Genomic DNA, 21,531 nt, shown 5'->3' with positions numbered 1-21,531 from the left:
TAATCTCCAAGCCATTTTGGAAAATATTCTGTGGATTGAAGAGACAAAAGTGGAACTTTTTGAAAGGTGTGCGTCCCGTTACATCTGGCATAAAAATGAACACCACATTTCAGAAAAAGAATATCATACCAACAGTTATACATGGTGGTGGTAATGTGATTGTCTGGGGATCCTGCTCTGTACCAAAAATCCTCAAGGAGAATGTCTGGCCATCAGTTCATGACCTTAAGCTCAAGCGTACTTGAATTCTGTAGCATGACAATGATCGGAAGTACACCAGCAAGTCCACCTCTGAATGGTTCAAAAAACAAAATGAAGGTTTTGGAGGGACCTAGTCAAAGACTGGACTTGAATCGGATTGAGATGCTGTGGCATGACCTTATACAGGCCATTCATGCTCGAAAATCCTCCAATGTGACTGAATTAAAGCAATTCTGCAAAGAAGAATTGGCCAAAATTCCTCCACAGGGGTGCGTGGCTTGCTCATGGCGGCGTGAGGTGTGTGGAACTGCAGCTCTCCCTCCACTTCTGCCTTTTACAGCTACCCAGCTGCCATTCCTGACCTGCACACCGACCAGATGGGTCGCAAAACAGTCAAGGGCCCCCCTGACACCGGCCAACAGTCCGATTATGCCAGTATTCAGAAGGGCCTCCGGCTTCACCCAAGATGGCCATCTTCCCCAGCTTCTGATCATAGCATGCACTCCTTGCCTCCCAAAAGAGACCCAGGGAGCCCCTCCTCACACGCTTCTACTACAGGATTGGACCTTTGCAGGGGCGTGGATAGGGGGGTTCAAACCCCCCCAGGCGTGCCGCTGACCCGAACGCCCACATACTGTATTTCTGCAGCGGGGCACGGGAGTGCATAGCTCCCTCTCCCGCCGCCTATCACCGCCATAGGCTTCAGGCCTTGTAGGCCTGAGACCTATGCGGTAGTGAAATCCCGGCGCAGGCGTGCGTGATGACGTCATCGCGCGCCTGTGTCGGGACGCAGCACTGTGACGCGCCTGACTCATCCCGCCTTCCTCTGCGAGCAAGCACCTGGCCCTGGACATAGGTGAGTATTTTTTGTTCATTTTTTATTTTTTTTATTTCATGTGCCTACTTTAGGGGGGGGGGACACACAGGAGGACATATTAGGGAAGATAAATCGAGTACATGATGGGGGGAATGTGGGGCTGTATGGGGCCAAATTATTATGGGAGGGAATACTATGTGGGGACAAATTACTATGTGGGCTCAAATTATTATGAGAGGGACTACTATGTGGGGGCAAATTACTAGATGGGGCAGTGTGGGGGCAAATTGCCATGTGGGGGCAGTGTGGGGGCAAATTATTATGGGAGGGACTACTATGTGGGGGCAAATTTCTATATGGGGGCAGTGTGGGGGTAATTGCTATGTGGGGACAGTGTGGGGTAATTTCTATGTGGGGGCAAATTACTATGTGGGGGCAGTGTGGGGGTAAATTACTATGTGGGGGCAGTGTGGTGGAAATTACTATGTGGGGGCAGTGTGGGGCAAATTACTGTGTGGGGGCAAACTACTATATGGGGGCAGTTTGGGGGAAATTACTATGGGGGGATTACTATGTGGGGGCAGTGTGGTGGAAATTACTATATGGGGTTGTTGCTATTTGGGAGGCACTGTAGGGGCAATTCTATTATTTCTGGGGACACTATACAGGGATTATTGCCTGGAGCACAATAAAGGGTGTTATTATTACTGGGGGCATTCTAGGGGACATTATAGCTGCTGTGGACACAATAGGAACATTTGGGGTAATTTATCAAACTGTTGTAAAGCAGAACTGGCTTAGTTGCCCATAGCAGCAGCCAATCAGATTCCACCTTTCATATTTGACAGTTCTTTTGGAAATCCAGTTCTACTTTACACCAGTTTGATAAATTACCCCAATTATGTCTATTAGGGTCACTATTTTTTCAGCAGTATAGTACCTGGGGCATTGGGGGGCACAACGGGCACAGTATTGGGGGTGGCAGGATGACACTGTGGGGACACCAGGATGAGGAGGTTGATGGAAAAATTGAGAAATCTAACGTGTCTGTGTTACAAACTGCAGAGACGAGATGCGGCTGAAAGAATTTGCCATGGTGGTCTGGGTCAAATGGAGGAGAAGAGGAAAGAGAAGGTCTACATGACAGGAGATGTCACTGGATGTAAGAGGTATGTGGTGCTGTATTCTCCTCCATGTCTCTTTTATTACAATTATATGTATTTTAAATTTTACTACCAAATTTTTCAGTTTAGGACCCAATTTGGGGTATTTTTTTTTGTCTGAAGATGTCATATGGCCTAAGAAGAGACTGTGGCGCTTCAGTGATACAGTGCTAACCTCAGTATCTGAGGAAAGGGATTTAGGGGTCATTATTTCAGAAGACTTAAAGGTAGGCAGACAATGTCATAGAGCAGCAGGAAATGCTAGCAGAATGCTTGGGTGTATAGGGAGAGGAATTACCAGTAGAAAGAGGGAGGTGCTCATGCCGCTCTACAGAGCACTAGTGAGACCTCATTTGGAGTATTGTGCTCAGTACTGGAGACCATATCTCCAGAAGGATATTGATACTTTGGAGAGAGTTCAGAGAAGAGCTACTAAACTGGTACATGGATTGCAGGATAAAACTTACCAGGAAAGATTAAAGGACCTTAACATGTATAGCTTGGAAGAAAGACGAGACAGAGGGGATATGATAGAAACTTTTAAATACATAAAGGGAATCAACAAGGTAAAAGAGGAGAGAATATTTAAAAGAAGAAAAACTGCTACAAGAGGACATAGTTTTAAATTAGAGGGGCAAAGGTTTAAAAGTAATATCAGGAAGTATTACTTTACTGAGAGAGTAGTGGATGCATGGAATAGCCTTCCTGCAGAAGTGGTAGCTGCAAATACAGTGAAGGAGTTCAAGCATGCATGGGATAGGCATAAGGCCATCCTTCATATAAGATAGGGCCAGGGGCTAGCCATAGTATTTAGTATATTGGGCAGACTGGATGGGCCAAATGGTTCTTATCTGCCGACACATTCTATGTTTCTATGTTTCTATGTATGAAGCACCGGAGCCTCTTCATACAAAAAACAAAAAAATAAACTAAAATGGAGGGGGGGGGGGCCAAATTGGGTAGACAGCCCCGGGCCTATCATGCACTTAATCCGCCTCTGGGCAGCATAGGCGTGCGCACGGGGTGTGCCGGGTGTGCCTGGGCACACCCTAATCACACCCCTGTGCTCCGCCTCCTGCACTGCCGCCTGCCAGCCCCGCACTAGTGTAATTTGAGAAAGCTGAACCCCCCCCCCCCCCCCCCAGGAAAAAAAATTATCTACGGCCCTGGACCTTCGGGCCCAGCTACAGGCTCTGCCCACAAAAGAGGACTTGGAAAAATCTGTCTTTCGACTGGAGCAGACATACTGCACGGAGATGGAGGTATTAAAGGGAGAGATACAGCACTTGGGTCACTGTGTAGAGGCCTCAGAAAAGACTCAGGGGGCTATGCACACTCAATTAGATGAGCACCAGAAGGTATTGCAAGCCCACTCTCAGCATATTTCTCAGTTAATGTCCCACCTGGACAACATAGACAACCGTCACCACAGGAATAACCTGCGGATAAAAGGGATCTCCCTCCAGGGCCGCAAGTTGGCCCTCTCGCTTTGTCAAGGCTTTTACCTCCCCTTGCTTGGTTAATGGGTGGCAAAAAGGGTTTTTTTTTTTTTTTTGCTGCTGATTTGCCTGGTATTTGTATCTCACTGTTGGGTTCACATGTGTTCCATTGAGCTGTTTGTTCCTTTGTGTCTGTCTAACTACAGAAATATGGCTTAAATCAAAATATTCTCATACAATGTGAATGGCTTGAATGAACTAACCAAGAAGAACCAAATCCTGTATAACATTTATAAGCAGAGGATTGCAATAGCCTTCTTGCAGGAAACACACTTTAAATCAGGACATGTTCCCTCTTGCAGGAATAGGTTCTTCTCAGTTTGGTCCCATAGCACATTTGCTGCTGCCAAAGCCAAAGGGGTCTCTATAGCTGTTCATAAATCGGTCCCTTGTGCAGCGTCCCACTACCCTCGTGGGTACTGCAAAGTTGTTATATTGTACTTTTATATGCCTTTATATAGCCTGTTGTTAAACTGCAATATGTCCTTATGCATCATCCCTGCTAACAGGTGTATTAGCATTCATTTACATTGAGCTTACCACTAGGGGGAGATAATACCCCCCATATACAGTATATAGCTCAGCTCAGGCCTAGCTAGTTCAGTCAGGTTCCAGACCAGTTCCTGTTCAGTCTAGTTTCCAGACATCTTCCTCTTGAGACTAGAGTTACAGTTGAGCGCAGTCTAGCAGTTTATGCAGCCTGTTATCCTCATCTCTCAGCCATATCTCAACCGAGCTGAAGTACTTGATCTTTTCAGGGAATACTACAGAAAGGAGACCCCCAAAGGGTTATTGGATACATCTTCTTAGTGCCTTAGGACCTTTGGACTCCACCGTGAAGGATTTACCAGCCTTTGGCGACTTCACAAGCCTGAACCAGGATCACCAGGACCATTCCTGAGGACCTCTATCAGTAAGGCTACAATTTCCTATTACTTAATATCTAGAGAGGGACAGTTACACCTGTCAGCAGAAGACCTGTAGCAATGATATCTCTGTACTAAGACTGTTTAAATGCCTTGGATGAACTGTTATCAAAAGTCATCTTCAGTAAAGTTCCCTTTTGAGTTACATCCTGCTTGCCTCAGACTCAGTTCCTCTATTAACACTATAGTAAATGGTTGTACCTCCATACAAAAGGTACTGGCGTCACGACTACAAGGGACCTTGCCGCTGGTACATTAATACAGACCATCAAGTGCACCTCAAACCACCATCTGGCCTGTGTCCCTTACACCAGAGTGTGCCTCAGAGAATTATTGTGCCATTCTCATTTTCACTTATGCGAGCCAGCCCAGGGACGACGTAACCGTGAGTAACCAGAACTGTATTTACCTCGGCCCACCTATTGCTCACACCGTGACCTCACACATAATTCTCTTGCAAGGTCTGGCATACCACACTTGCACCATACTGGACACCAAATCGGTACCTCTTTCTTAAACTGTCCCTTTCTTCTAGGACACTTGTGGTAGCTAGTGTTGGGCTCAAGCATCGCTATGATCGGCACATCGCCACGTGTGCTCGAGCGCGATGCTAGAGTCTCCTCCCTGCTACGCAGCCAATAAACGTGCAGGTAAGTACTGCCATTCACTGTAATGCCGTAGCCATGTTGTTACTGGCATTACAGTGATTGGCTGGCTGGAACGCGTCATCTGGGGCTATATGAAGTTAGGTGGTCACTTGGACCTAAGCGTGTTTCTGCAACCTCACTGAAAATGTTACTAAAACTATTTCTTTATTATAATTTCTAAAATACACAAACACCTCTTGGGATCAAATGGTTAAAACTCTCAGGAGTAGGTTGGTTGCGGGATATGGTCTCTAGTGCTAATATGTGATTTACATGTTAATCCATGTCATCCCCATAGGGTTAGCTGCGCTCTAGATGCTTGAAAACATTTATTTGGCAATCCCTATCCAACCTTCCTGCCTAAAAACTGGAGCCTGCTTCCCTACATGTTTCACCGAGCGATTCGGCGTCTTCAGGGGAAAGTGCACAGGTTCTGAGTTGGGGGCGGAGTCAGGGCATTTAAACCCTCGGTTTGCTTTGCGATTGGCAACAGCCAATCGCTATCGCCTGTCTCTGTGGACTACATGTCTACGTCAGCTAGGATTGGGCCAGGATATCAGCTACCATTGGGCCAGGATCCGCTTCGGTAATCGCTCGGCGCCTGTGACGTCACTGGGGGTGCGCGGCGCATGCGCCGTTACGGTGCTGATATCGGTGCTCATTTGAGCTCTCCCGCGCATGCGCCGTGCTCCTTCGTCTCCCGAGCCTATTGGCACTCTGTGGCGCATGCTCCGGGTCACTGCTCCTCATTCGCCGTGAATATACCGCGCATGTGCCCGCACTTCTGTTTTTTCAAAGGTCCGTATTATCCCCACTGCTGAGTGTCCCTTCTGTAAAGGGGCATTCTGGATGAAACAAGGGATAATTTCACTGTTTCGGCCACTGAATCAGTATGCCAAGATGCTTGCATCTCTTCACAGATTACTTCTGTATCGATGTATAACTGGATATAATAGACCATCATTTATGTATTACATATTGTCTGACATATATGTACATGTCATCCTAGAACATACCCCAATGAGGGGTTACAGCGATATGGCTGTGTCACTACATTTGAAAGTATATTATTTGTGTGTCTTTAATCACCATTTCTGACATGCACATGTATGTCAACTCGGACAATGTTCCCCAAAAATGTATCTTATCTTTTCGACATGGTTTTATGAATTTATTTATATATACATATATGTCACTTATTTTAGAAGGATTTACATTGATCGGCTGCTCTTTATAATGATGGCCTATCTATCCGTAGGACTGTTGATCCAGAAAAATCGCCCCACATCACCGGGACCCCCAACGGGACAGTATGGCTTCCCCAGGTAAGTAGTGTCAACATGGCTGCCTAGACAGCTGTCATAAGTGCGTCTCTTTTGGGCCCCTTTTTTTGGGGGTTTGTGCCCCTGCCCCCAATATTTTCAGGGTGATGAATTGGACTGATCCCTTGTGTTATCTTGTTGGGGGTAATCTTATTTTCACTTTCCTTCAGTTCTTTGAATTTCAAGAACATGCCGGTTAACTTAGAGTTACAGGAATGGAGTGAAGGTAAACCCTTCATTCAGCCCATTAGGGGCCAGTGAGTGGAGACGATATATCCATCTCGTCTCCTCTTGCTGTAGCTTGCGGTCCACGCTGCCCTGCCTGGGAGAACTCCGCATCTTTTGTATCCCCCAGACCTTCAGGCCATTAGTCTTGCCATCATGGCATTTCTCTACATGTCTGAATAGTGGCGTCTCCTCGTTTGTATTGAGTATGCTGAAATGTTTGGAGAGCCTCCTCCTCAATTCCTGAGTAGTTTTAACAATATACAGTTTGTCACACTCACATTGTATACAGTAAACTACCCCGGTGCTTTTGCACTTTATGAATTCACGGATTTTAAATGTTCGCCCATCTTGTGGGTTAGTAAACTCTCTTTTAGGAGTCATCAATTTACAGAAGCTGCATGCTCCACATGGGTAGGATCCTGTAGTTTTGAGCCATGTTCCCTTGCTCTTAGATGTTCTCTGGAAGTGACTACGGACCAGCATATCTTTTAGATTCGGGCCTCGTCTATACGTAATGCTTGGATTGTCCGGGAGTATCTGTCTCAGATCTTTATCAGTCTTCAGGATATGCCAGTGTCTTTTGAGGACCTTGTACACCTTTTTACTTTGCACATCAAATGTGCCTATACATCTCACGACTTTACCTTCTTCTGCTTTTCTCTTAGACAACAGTTCCTCTCTATCAGCGTTAATGGCTCTATTAAAGGCTCGGTGCAGGACCTTTTTAGGGTAGCCCCTCATGCGAAATCTAGAGTATAGGGCATTGCTCTCCTTTCGGAAGGTCTCATCATCCGAACAGTTCCGTCGGGCCCTCAAATATTGGCCTATGGGAATGCCTCTTTTTAACAGTAATGGGTCATTGTAGTCCACGGAGACAGGCGATAGCGATTGGCTGTTGCCAATCGCAAAGCAAACCGAGGGTTTAAATGCCCTGACCCCGCCCCCAACTCAGAACCTGTGCAGTTTCCCCTGAAGACGCCGAATCGCTCGGCGAAACATGTAGGGAAGCAGGCTCCAGTTTTTAGGCAGGAAGGTTGGATAGGGATTGCAAAATAAATGTTTTCAAGCATCTAGAGCGCAGCTAACCCTATGGGGATGACATGGATTAACATGTAAATCACATATTAGCACTAGAGACCATATCCCGCAACCAACCTACTCCTGAGAGTTTTAACCATTTGATCCCAAGAGGTGTTTGTGTATTTTAGAAATTATAATAAAGAATTAGTTTTAGTAACATTTTCAGTGAGGTTGCAGAAACACGCTTAGGTCCAAGTGACCACCTAACTTCTTCTCCCTTTCCAATTAATAGCGTGGCAACCTCCTGTGGGATCCTATTGTTTGTCATTAACAGTATCTGGTGCTATATAGCACCCGATGACACGTGTTCGGCTCAGTCTTAGTCAGGGAGAGCTGGAGATCAGACGGGAGTAGTGAATAATGTAGGGAGTGAAATACGAATATTTTTTATACTTGTTATAGACCCAAAATTCCTTTTAAGGACTATTGTTGTGTGTGGCAGCAATATATATTTTTAGCGCATTTTTATCTGTGCTAAATAGCTTGCAATTGTTTGGCTGCTCTAGACAGCGACATTATCTTTGCTACATCTCCTGCGTAACGTGTGCACAGCCTAAAAATATCTGACATCCAGTGTACTTTTTCTGTAGACAGTGTCCGCTGCGGACAGTTACATTACCTGCGCTACATCTCCTGTATAACGTTTGCCCATCCTAAAGTCCAGTTTCAGTAGCCAAGAGTCTGGTCAACAGAATCCTCACCCTGATATTCCTTCCACCCACCATGGAGAGTCTTGGCAAACAAGTGATCCCACACTCGGATATTCCAAGGAGCTGTTTTCATCGCCATTCCTTAATTTGGGCCTCTCGCCAAGCCCGCTTGAAGAGAGACATGAGGAGATCTTGCGCCCTGATTCCCAAACTCTGGAGCATCCACAGTCAGAAGAAGATGACGGTGGGGAACGGCAATTAGTGTTTCATGAGGGGGATGATGATGATGAGACACAGTTGCCAATAAGTCAACCGCAATTAGTGTCTCAAGAGGTTCATGATGAGGATGAGACACAGTTGTCAGTAACTGAGGTCAACAAGTCAGGAGGATGACGGGGGAGGGATCTGCAGCACCGCAACAGGCTGGAAGAGGAAGTGAGGGTGGCAAAAGTGAGAAGGCGGGCCACACCAAACAGGCCCACAACTGTTCCCCAGAGCACCCCCTTGCAGCAATCTCCCTTGCCAAGAGGTAGGTGTTCCGCAGTCTGGCGTTTTTTTTAGGAAAGTGCGGCGGATAAAAGAATTGTCATTTGCAACCTGTGCAGTACCAAAATGAGCAGGGGCGTGAACACTAGCAACCTCACCACCACCACCACCAGCATGATCCTCCACATGGCATTAAAGCACCCTAATAGGTGGTCCGAACGCCTGGGTCCACAACCAGTGTCTGCGGGTCACACCACTGCCTCCTCTTATCCTGTGTTACGTGCTGGCCAATGCCCTGTCCAAGACGCAGGCCCGGATGCCTCCCGCCATGCACCTGGACCTTCGCAAGCACCATCAGCTAGCACATCAACTTCTTTGGCCTGAAGGCTGCGACTGTCCCTCAGTACTCTGTACCCAGCCGCCAATATTTTTCATGGTGTGCAGTCCCAGCCTTACACCAGCATATAACATCACCCATGCCATGACCAAGGCAGTTATTGGAAAGGTCCACTTAACGACTGACACATGGCAAGTGCTTTTGGCCAGGGATGCTACATTTCCCTGACTGCACACTGGGTGAACGTTGTGGAGGCCGGGAGCGAGTTGTACCCTGGGATGGCACAGGTGCTACCGACGCCAAGGATTGCGGGCCCTACTTCCATCAGGGTTTCCGCCGCCACCTATGTTAGTGGCTGCAAACTCCCCTTCTCCTCCTCCACCTCCTTCTCCACTTCCACCTCTAAATTATCATCTTGCAGCACCAGTCACCCATCAGTCAGTAGCTGGAAGCAGTGTAACACTGCAGTGGGGAAGCGGCAACAGGCCGTGTTTAAACTGATCTGCTTAGGTGACAAACGGCACACTGCCGCACAGCTATGGCAGGGGATAAGGGACCAGACTGAGCTGTGGCTCTCTCCACTCAACCTACAACCAGGCATGGTTGTGTCTGATAATGGCCATAACTTGGTGGCGGCTTTGGAGCTCGGCAAGCTCACACACATACCATGCCTAGCCCACGTGTTCAACCTAGCTCAGCGGTTTCTCAAAACCTACCCCAATTTGCCTGAGCTACTGGTGAAGGTGCGCTGCGTGTGTGCACATTTTCCGCAAGTCATCGACAGCTTCCGCCGGTCTGGCAATGCTGAAGCAGCGCTTGCAATTGCCAGTTCACCAACTGTTGTGCGACGTGAGCACTTTCTGGTACTCCACGTTCCACATGTTGGCCAGGCTTTGTGAGCAGCAGAGGGCAGTAGTGGAATACCAGCTGCAACATGGTCGTCAGCTTCCGCTCTTCACAAACGACGAGTGGGCATTGATGTCTAACCTCTGTGAGGTTTTACTCAACTTTGAGGAATCAACACAGATGGTGAGCGGTGATAACGCTATTATCAGCGTAACCATCCCACTTCTGTGTCTACTCAAATGCTCGCTGCTCACAACTAAGGCTGACGCTTTGCATGTGGAAGAGGTGGAAATGGGGGAAGAAAGTACACAGGGTGATAGCCAGACCACCCTCAGTTCGTCTTCTCAGCGTAATTTGGATGATTATGAGGAGGAAGAGGAGCAGGAGACGGTTTCCTCCGCTACAGAGGGTAGTACCCATGGAAGTTTTATTTCATCTGTTCAGCGTGGATGGGTAGAAGAGGAGGAAGAGGTTGAGGAGATTGAGTCATCCTCCTGATGGGACTCTGGCACACATGGCTGACTTTGTTAGGCTGCCTTTCCCGTGACCCTCGTGTTGTACGCATTTTGGCCAACACCGATTATTGGTTGTTCACCCTTCTCGACCCCTGCTACAAATAGAACTTTTCATCTGTCATTCCTGTGGTGGAGGGGACGAGAAAAATGGTGTAAAACCAGAAGGTCCTTGTGGAAAAATTGCACAAAAAATTTCCAGCTGACAATGCTGACTGCAGAGTATGTAGTTACTTGGGCAACCGAGGAGAGGAGAGGAGGGAAACGCACAGCAGTTCCAACAGAGGCAGGGCAACACTCTCCAAGGCCTTGGACAGTTTTATGACACCCCGCCAGCACCCTCAACCTGATGCACGGCCTAGTGTTACAAGGAGGGAAAATTTTTGAAAGATGGTGAAGAAGTACGTTGCAGACCGTGTCAGCATCCTCAGTGATCCCTGTGTGCCTTACTACTATTGGGTGCCCAAGCATGACACGTGGCACGAACTGGCGCTCTACGCCTTGGAGGTGCTGGCCTGCCCCGCCACCAGTGTTTTGTCAGAGCGTGTATTTAGTGCTGCTGGGGGCATAATAACTGATAAATAGTGATGGACGAACATCAGCCAGGACAATTCGCGTTCGCGCGTTCGCGATCAAATGTTCGCAAACCACGCGTTCGCGGCGGGCCCCATTCTCTTTAATGGCAGGTGAACCTGAAAAACCTTCAGGTCATATTTGCAGCCAGCAAACACTTACTAGAAGTACACAAATAGTCCCACAACATGGACAGTGATATACCAGAGGGGGGTCATTGGCAAAAATTCCCACAAAAAATATGCATTTTAATCAGGGGCCATTTTTATGCTTCTTAAAGGGAAACTTTCAAAAATGTCTGGAGTCTAGAATATTTTTTTTTCCTATCAGTTTGATGTATAAAAATGTGCAGCACTCCACGTTTTTGTATCCTGCAGAATCCATAAAAAAATGCATACGTTAACGTAATTTATTTTTCTACCATGGAACTGTATAGTGAACGGACGCCACTGTATGGCATCAGTCTGAGGCATCTGTTAACGCATACATTTTTGGTATGCATTAAATGGATGGCAAAAATAGGATGTGAACCCAGCCCTAGTGTCAGAATAAGCACCAGTACACAGCGGAGCAGCGCGGCGGAGAGTGGAGGCCGCCATGTACTGTCAGAGCGCTACCTGGTCCTGGTGGTCGGGGATGAGGACTGTGTTTCCCAAGGATAATTTTCTACTGGGAAATACAGGGCACAGTATAATACACTAGAATCTATATAATACAAAGATATTAGCCCTACCCCCCAATAATAATACAATTAGGTGGTAATTTATTATATAGAAATACGTCTATGTTAGGAGTATTTCTGACAGATTGTGGCGCAAAGGTCCTTAGCACCGCAATCTGCATTTTTTTCCCGCTCATTCCAGGTCCAAGCGCGGACACCACAAGGGACGCCATGAGCCGGAGAGCCGAACTGCGAGAAGCATCTTCCCGCAACACTGACGGAGGACATCCCTGCATGGTGGGTAAGTGAATTCTGAACCCAAGACAGTACAGGATGCCGCACTCAGGTTCAGAACACCAATTTCCCCACAGCATAAAAGGTCTTTGCGTAGCAAAGAACAATGTTATTATACGTGACTGTATACAAATATATACACTACTTTGCAGCCAACAAGTTTCAAAAAGGAATATTCCACCACCTTTTATCCCTTTTTAATTTCCATTTTTTTTATTTTTATTTTTTTCATTTTTTATTTTACCATCTATTTTTCATGGACTTGATTCACTAAATTTTTTCACCAAAGCCTGGTACCAGCTATTACATCACACACCCACCATTTCCTTTCCCATCCGGTACACACATCCAGTGTCCGGAGTCTTCACTCACCTATTCCACGTCTATTGTCAACTATACATACAAATTTTAAACAAGTATTTAAAATAAAGCTATTTTATTTAATCCCATCTAAGAGAATAAATATGTAACTGTCGACCAGTACAGGCCCCCAAAATGAGTCATTCACCTGACATCAAAGGCTGTATATACATAAGGCAAGGACCATTCTTTGTTCTGGGTGATGGCGGATATGTGTGGGCTGGCATGAGGAAATTCAATTACACGTAGTCATCACAGGTGCTAAATTCCTCTGAGATACATGCCTCATTCATTTTTAAAAATGTGAGGTAGTCCACACTGTCGTGAGCTAAGCGAGTGCGCTTATCGGTCACGATCCCCCCTGCTGGGCTGAGCGGCCTTTTGGACAGGACACTTGACGAGGGGCAAGCCAAGAGTTCCATGGCAAACTATGCCAGCTCTGGCCACAGGTCAAGCCTGCACACCCAGTAGTCAAGAGGTTTCCAGCTTCTTAGAGCGTCCACATCGGCAATTAACCCGATGTAGTCGGACACAGTCGGTCTAGGCATTCCCTGAGGCTGGATCCAGAGGGCGGCTGTCGATGGGTTGGTTGCAAGAATGATCTCATATCTGAAGTGACCAACACATCTTCAAAGTGCCCTCTTCTTGCAGGCGTGGTAGGATTGGTACCCGCACCTGTTTCTCTGTGGGTGGAAATTCCTCTGCCAATGCCAAAGACCTGGAAATGCTGCATTCTGACAGTGCAGCGTACTCAAGTTGTGTGTAGTAGGTGTTTCTGGGTGATGTAGTGCAATATACACTAACCTGGTACAGCTGACTCTCTGCAAGGGCAGGTATAGGTAAGGAATAGTTCGTGACGCCAGTGCCAAGTAAACGGTGGCACGCCGTTTGCGGATGCAGGAATAAATGGAGGAAACGTAGTCTTAACACAGAACTCCAACTTTAGTAGTTTTCCAAGCAGAGACAATATAGGAAACGCAGTTCCTTGGCATACAGTCGATTTTGCAATTCGGTCGATGCAGGCAATTCAGTTACAGCAGGGTAATTACAGAGTGTTGAACACAGGACTTGCAGCACAGGAGCTAGCACTCTAATTCTGTCTGATCCTGGAATACAGCAATTCTTCACCAAGGCCCATTAACCTAATTCTGGCTTTATATCCTTGGCTATGGCTTCTATAAGTACCTCCTCTGTTATGCTTAGTACCTCTTGCTTTCCTGATCTTTGCCTCTGTCTCTCTCTCTGCTTCCTGAGGCTCTAGAAACTTCTGAGCTCTCCACAAGACTCACTTTCACTTCCCTGTTTGGGCCTTATATAAACTAGGGCTCTCTAGCTCCCTCTAGCGACTAGAAGCTGGAATGACACCCCTGCAGGCCTGTCCATGCAAGTTTCACAGTAACAGGGAAATACATAACATTACATTACATGACAATTTATAAAACTGACATATACCAACTTCTCCATAATTAAGGAGGGACGACAGCACACCAAGTGACACTTTGGTAGTGACGGGTATTACAGTTCCCGTACACTACATACCCCACTGCTTTAAGCTGAGTACGACCTCGTACTCCATCATGGGTCGCCCAACTGGAATCTCTACCTGAAATAGAAAATAGAGACATGCAGGCATACATACATGTAATTCATCTGCATTTACATTTACATCAGGTCCAATTGGCAAAGGTGCAGGGTAGTGACAAGGGGCGTCGTTCTCTTCTCTCAGGATAGTGAATGGAACGGGGGCGCTGACCTGGCACAGCGTAACATTATACCCAGGATAGTCCATGACAATGAATAAGTCCATAATAGAACAGCAAAATAACGGAACTACCCAGGAGTTTCCTGTGGGTGTATCACAGGCAAGGGCTCACGTGGAGGAGTCCATTCTTGCGCACAAATGTCAAGTAAAGTATTGCCCGTGGCAACTGTTTGGGAGGAGACACCACCAGAATAATCAAAGTCTCCTAAACGGACTGGCGGGCGTCCCCTGGTCATCCGGGTAGACCTTCTCAATACAGGGGTCTCCTCTTCCCTTAGCAACGAGGTAGAAGGGAGAGGAGCAACAGGAGGGTCTCCATCCGTGAGACCTCGGTCAGGAACAACTGGAACAACAGGAACAACTGGAACAACAGGAACAACAATATCCACTACAGGGGGAACTGGATCCAGGGCATCTTGAACCGGCTCTGCTGGAGGTGAAGCTACAGTAGGTGCCGGAGCAGGCACCAGCAAGTTCAACCACGGTGTCAGAAGCCAATGCATGGGATCAGCGTCATACCTGAGATTACTGACAGCCTGCATAGGATCCTCGGGCTGTAGTGCTGACTCTGACACAGGATATTCAGATCCAGAACTCTCGTCGATAGGTTCTGGTGTCAGGCAGAGCTTTAACCGGTTTCGGTGTACAATTTGGGATCCCTTGTCTTCCCGGGTGATCTCATAAGTGTGAGTTCCAACATTTGGGATTGCAGTGACAACATAAGGACTTCGCTCCCACTTACTGTCCAATTTGCTGGTACGACGGTTATTCTTTAACCATACCACGGCCCCTATGGTCAAGGGTTCTGCATGGGCTGTCTGATCATAGTCCCTCTGCTGTCGGTCTCTAGCAAAGTCCATACGTTCCTGAACAATGGCTTTGGCTGCATCCAATCGCCTTTGGTGCTCAGCAACCCAGTCGGTGTTAGGTAATGGGTTAATGCAATCAGGTACATGTATGTCCAATGAATGATCAGCAGGCAATGTCCCTTGGCGCCCAAACATCAAGTAAAAAGGGGTATACCCGGTGGAACAATGTATGGTATGATTGTATGTGAACATGAGCTGTGGCAACAGACTGGGCCAATCTCCTCTGTTCTCAGGAGGCACGGCCCTCAGCATCTCTATCAAGGTCTGATTCATTTTTTCACATAATCCGTTACCTTGAGGATGGTAGGCCGTCGTCCGGATCTTCTTACAGTTGTGTAAGCGGCACAGTTCATGGAACAGATGGGACTCAAAAGCAGGTCCTTGATCGGTGAGGATCTTTTCTGGACATCCATAGGGCAGGAGGAAGTGCTTCCAGAACATTTCGGCTGTAGTCTTGGCTGTTTGGTCTCTCACAGGCACTGCTACAACAAACTTTGTGAAATGATCAATAATAGTCATGGCATAAGCATACCCTGAGCGACTAGGCTCCAGTTTTACATGGTCGATGGCGACAAGTTCAAGAGGACGGGTACTTACAATGGGTCTCAGTGGTGCCCTCTGATCATGGTGCTCACTTCGTTTCAAGGCACAGGCTACACACTCTCGACACCACTTCTCCATGTCTTCTCTCATGCCTACCCAGTAAAACCGCTGGCGGATAGTAGCTTCAGTCTTTTGGACCCCAAAGTGACCGGATTGATTGTGGTACATCTCCAACACCATACCTGCATCACGTCGGGGTATGAGAATCTGGTGCACTCTCTCGTTGGACACTGGGTCTAGGCTTCTCGGTAGCAATAGGCCCTTTTGTATGAAGAGTTGATGGCGCTGTCTCCACAGTTTGATGAGCTCAGGATCTGCACTCTTACGCCGAATCCTCTCAGGGGCTCTGCCACTAGTAATGAAGTCCAACAACTCACCCAGCACTCTACTTTCAGACTGTAGTTTCACCCACCTTTCTTCTTTAGGATCAGGCCTACTGGAGGGTGAAGGAACTGCAGCTCTGTTATTGGTAGCTCGAGCCTGATCCTGTTGAGCAAATTTGTTATAGAAAGCCGGCATCTCTACTTCTTCCCAAGCATCTAGTACATCATCAGGAGCTGTCTCTGTGGGAAGTCTGGATAAAGCATCAGCATTATCATTAGTACGTCCAGCACGATACTTTACAGAGAAATTATAGTTGGCAAGGCGAGAGGCCCATCTCTGCTCCAAGGCCCCCAATTTAGCTGTATTTAGATGCGCCAGAGGGTTATTGTCAGTGAATGCAATGAACGGGGTGGCGGCTAGATAATCCTTGAATTTTTCTGTCACCGCCCACACTAATGCCAGGAACTCTAGTTTGAAGGAACTATAATTCTGGTCATTTTTCTCAGCTCCTTTCAGGGAGCGGCTTGCATATGCTATCACTCTCTCTTTTCCCTCTTGGATCTGGGCTAACACAGCTCCCAGGCCTCGCTTGCTAGCATCAGTATAGAGATGGAAGGGCTTGCTATAATCTGGATAACCTAACACTGGAGGCTCGGTCAGTTTCTTTTTTAGCAATTGGAACGCTATCTCTCTTTTCTCATTCCACTCAATGGGCACAGGAGTTCTAGGACTCTTTTTGGGTTGCCCCCTCAAGAGCTCCTGGATAGGATCAGCTATTTGAGCAAAATGGGGGATAAAACGTCTATAGTAGCCGGCAAAACCAAGGAAACTCCTCACCTCTTTGACGGTAGTAGGAACCGGCCAATTACAGACAGCTGCCAATTTATCAGGGTCAGGTTGCACTCCCTCTCCGCTTACCACATGCCCCAGGTATCTTACTGCAGGTTTGAGCAGGTGACACTTGGATGGCTTTACCTTCAAGCCATATTTGATAAGGATTTCAAATACTTCTGCCAAATGTTTCAGATGGTCTTCATATGTTTTTGAGTACACAATGACGTCATCTAGATACAGCAGCACTGTTTCGAAGTTTTTGTGACCCAAACACCGTTCCATTAGTCTCTGGAAAGTTCCTGGGGCATTACATAGCCCGAACGGCATACAATTGAATTCGAACAGGCCCATGGGAGTAGTGAAAGCAGTCTTTTCCCTATCTGCAGGGGCCATGGGTACTTGCCAGTAGCCGCTGGTCAAGTCCAATGTGGAGAAATAGGCAGAAGAGCCCAGAGCAGTTAGTGACTCCTCAATGCGGGGCAGTGGGTATGCATCTTTGTGGGTTATTTGATTAATTTTCCTATAATCCACACAGAAACGGATACTACCGTCCTTCTTCTTTACAAGAACCAGGGGTGCAGCCCACGGACTACGGCTGTCCCGGATCACATTAGAGTCTTTCATCTCTTGGATCATTTCCTTTACAGTCTGATATGAAGTAGGTGGTAAGGGTCTGTATCTCTCCTTGATAGGAGGGTGAGAGCCAGTAGGTATGGTGTGTTGTATGGCACTAACCTCTCCATAGTCAGTAGCATGCTTACTGAAGGCCTGGTGGTGCTCCTTGACAAGCTGTAGAATCCCTTCTCGTTGATGTTGGGGGGTAGTCTCGTCCCCTACATGGAGCTCTTCCCACCAGGGCACTTGTGGCTGGGTCACCGGCGAACATTCGCTGACTGCAGCTGGCGGCTTTTCCGTCACTGGAAGACGAATGATGTCTTGGAAGGACACCTGGGACAGCTGGGCAACACTGCAATGCTTAGTAAGCGCAACAGGATGATTACTCAGGTTAATCAGACGGACAGGTACTTTACCTTGGGAGACGTTCACCAGGCACTTGGCAGCTCTCACATAAGGATAATCCTCCATCTGGATTGGTTCCACCAGGGCTGGATAATCTCGGCCTTCGACTCCCAGGACAGCACGACACCATAAAAGAGTTTGAGAATTAGGAGGCAAAGTCACAGGCTTAATATCACGGATCCTGGCAGTACAAATTTCTCCTTTCCCATTAGCAAACCTCTGCTGGGCACTTAACACAGTAATAGTCTTTTGAATCACCCTCCTGGATGCAGAGGAAGCAGTGGGCAAAGTCTGATGTAATACAGCAAGTATTTCTGAATAACAGTTTTTGAAGACATTGGTGCCTAGAATGACAGGATGTCCTCCTCTGTCACCGGCCTGTACTACGATCACTCCCTGTTGAGGCAGGGTTACTTCTCCCACCTGCAGGGTGGGTTCCCAGTATCCATGAACCTTTACCGGTTTGCCATTGCTGGCGATAATTTCCACCCAGGAGTCAGGCGGTTGGGTCAACTGGTTGGTGTCCCAGAACTTTTCAAATGCAGGCAGCTGAATAGTAGTGACCTGAGACCCAGTATCTAATAGGGCTTCAAAGGGGACCCCGTTGATCTCTATATTGATTTTAGGATGGGATCCTACATAACGTGGCATCCAATTTGGATCCTCTGGACCTAGTGTTCTACCTCCCGAGGGGTGGTCCTCAGCCTCAGGGGTTGCCCGTTTTAACTGCCAGCACGTGGATTCTGTGTGTCCCAGCTTTTTGCAGTATGTACACACGGGCTTCTTGCGACCTCTATTACGCCTCCCAGGATCCCTGGGGTGAGTCTCTTGGTATGGAGGTGGGAACGGCCTAGGAGGTGACAGGAATTCTTCTTCTAGCATTATGGGTTTTTCCCATTCCTCTATTTTTCTGCACACTTTCTCTAGACTTTTAGTGAGGTGATTTACTTGCTCTGTCAGCATGGCAATAGTATCAGTAGCTGACACTTGAACAGCTTGGCCGGCCTCAGCTCGGTTAGTGACAAGCGGTTTTGGCTTGCAGGCTGATGACTCAGATAGGGCGCTCAACTCAGGAGATACTGTGGACCCCAGAATTTTTATAGACAGTTCTTTAAAGTCCAGAAAGGCACTGTTAGGGTGCTGGGCGGACAGCATCTTTAACTGGGTCCTTATTTGTTCACTAGACACCCCGTTGATAAATTGTTCCCTCAGGGTCTGGTCCCGGTTATCAGCCTCTTTGGGATCTATCTGGATTACAGCCCCTAAAGCCTCCTGAAGTGATAGGGCATAGTCACGGAGGGACTCACCGGACTTCTGTCTCTTGCTAAAGAAGTGCATCTTTACCTCTGAGGCAGTCCTAGTTTCAAAAGTGGCTCTGAGGCGGGTGAATATCTGTTCTAGAGTACTCCGCTCAGTAGCAGGCCAGGATAACACTTCCCTGCGGGCAGCCCCCTCCAGTTGCGCCAGCATGATTTCCATTTGCTGGTCGGCATTTATAGGGTATAATCGGAATAGTGCCAGCAACTTTTCTTCAAAGTCCCGTAGGGTATGGGTCTCTCCCCTGTAGCGGGGGAACCATGGGGCCCCGAAATAATAAGGCATGGTAAAGGGCATCATGCTGGGGGCTGTCGGTTGATTAGGAGCCGCAAGCTCTCCTGGGGCCGGCTGCTCAGGCACTCCTGGCTCTGACATAGTAGTCTATTGAGAGGTGACCGCTGGCGACTAAAGGGGCCGATACACTCCCCTTCCCTCCGGTTACAAGTTCTTACCGGTATCGCTGGTCTTGCGCAGGCCAAGTCTCGCGAGATTCCGGACGTCCTGAGACCGCGGTGACGCAGGAGAAGCAGGGCCGCGGCTGTGCGATGATGAAGAGGGGCGGGACTCTGTGTCTTTGCAGGGATCCGCCCACGAAAGTCCTCAGCGGCGCGGGAAACTTTACTCCAGGCAGCCGGTGGCCATCTTTAGCAAAACGCTGTCCATTCACTGACAGCAAGCAGGATTGCAAAAAGTCCACAAAACCACATTCCAATGCGGCGGTTTTCTTCCTCTGTGCAGCGCAATACTGCACAGCGCTTTTTAGAGGTTTTTGGGACACTTTGGGTAGGATTTTCAGTCCACAAAGTCCACTTGAATAAAACAGGCAAATTGTCACTTTGGTCACAGGGCAACTGTATAAGGCACAAAGTTCACGCTTCTTGCACTAGAAAGCGTGCGTATCCTGTTCGTGACGCCAAAAGAGAGGTGCAGCGTACTCAAGTTGTGTGTAGTAGGTGTTTCTGGGTGATGTAGTGCAATATACACTAACCTGGTACAGCTGACTCTCTGCAAGGGCAGGTATAGGTAAGGAATAGTTCGTGACGCCAGTGCCAAGTAAACGGTGGCACGCCGTTTGCGGATGCAGGAATAAATGGAGGAAACGTAGTCTTAACACAGAACTCCAACTTTAGTAGTTTTCCAAGCAGAGACAATATAGGAAACGCAGTTCCTTGGCATACAGTCGATTTTGCAATTCGGTCGATGCAGGCAATTCAGTTACAGCAGGGTAATTACAGAGTGTTGAACACAGGACTTGCAGCACAGGAGCTAGCACTCTAATTCTGTCTGATCCTGGAATACAGCAATTCTTCACCAAGGCCCATTAACCTAATTCTGGCTTTATATCCTTGGCTATGGCTTCTATAAGTACCTCCTCTGTTATGCTTAGTACCTCTTGCTTTCCTGATCTTTGCCTCTGTCTCTCTCTCTGCTTCCTGAGGCTCTAGAAACTTCTGAGCTCTCCACAAGACTCACTTTCACTTCCCTGTTTGGGCCTTATATAAACTAGGGCTCTCTAGCTCCCTCTAGCGACTAGAAGCTGGAATGACACCCCTGCAGGCCTGTCCATGCAAGTTTCACAGTAACAGGGAAATACATAACATTACATTACATGACAATTTATAAAACTGACATATACCAACTTCTCCATAATTAAGGAGGGACGACAGCACACCAAGTGACACTTTGGTAGTGACGGGTATTACAGTTCCCGTACACTACATAAGCCCTCTGTTATGCTGGTAACATGTCCGCCATTTTGTGCTTGTACCGGGGTCTAAGTATGTTGCCACCCAGCACAGGTACTTGACCTTTATTGTTTTTTATACAGGAGTCCCTCTTCAAACACTGGAGCATGAAGGCCTCCATTTGCACTTAATTGGAAGCGGTTGGAGCTCCTTGGCTCCTGCTCATCGCCCAGGAGAACGTCGTCTTCGGTCTCCTCCCCCCCAGCCACGGACAACACCAGGAATCACCAAAAAGTTTAAAGCCTGCTCTTCTTGCTCCTCCTCCCTCCAGCCACCATCCTCCTCTGACTCCTCTTCAGACTCCTGCTGACTTGTCTCAGATGGAGTAGCCCCACCTGGGAATTTATTCAGCATTGCGACTTCCTCATCTTCCAGCTCCTGATCCTGGACGGCTTGATCAATGACACAACGCAACGCACGCTCCAGAAATAAGGTGTAAGGTACGATGTCACTGA

The sequence above is a fragment of the Bufo bufo genome, chromosome 3 (genome assembly GCF_905171765.1).
Source record: "Bufo bufo chromosome 3, aBufBuf1.1, whole genome shotgun sequence".
In the NCBI taxonomy this organism is placed as follows: domain Eukaryota; kingdom Metazoa; phylum Chordata; class Amphibia; order Anura; family Bufonidae; genus Bufo; species Bufo bufo.
Note: the sequence above shows the minus strand (reverse complement) of the source record.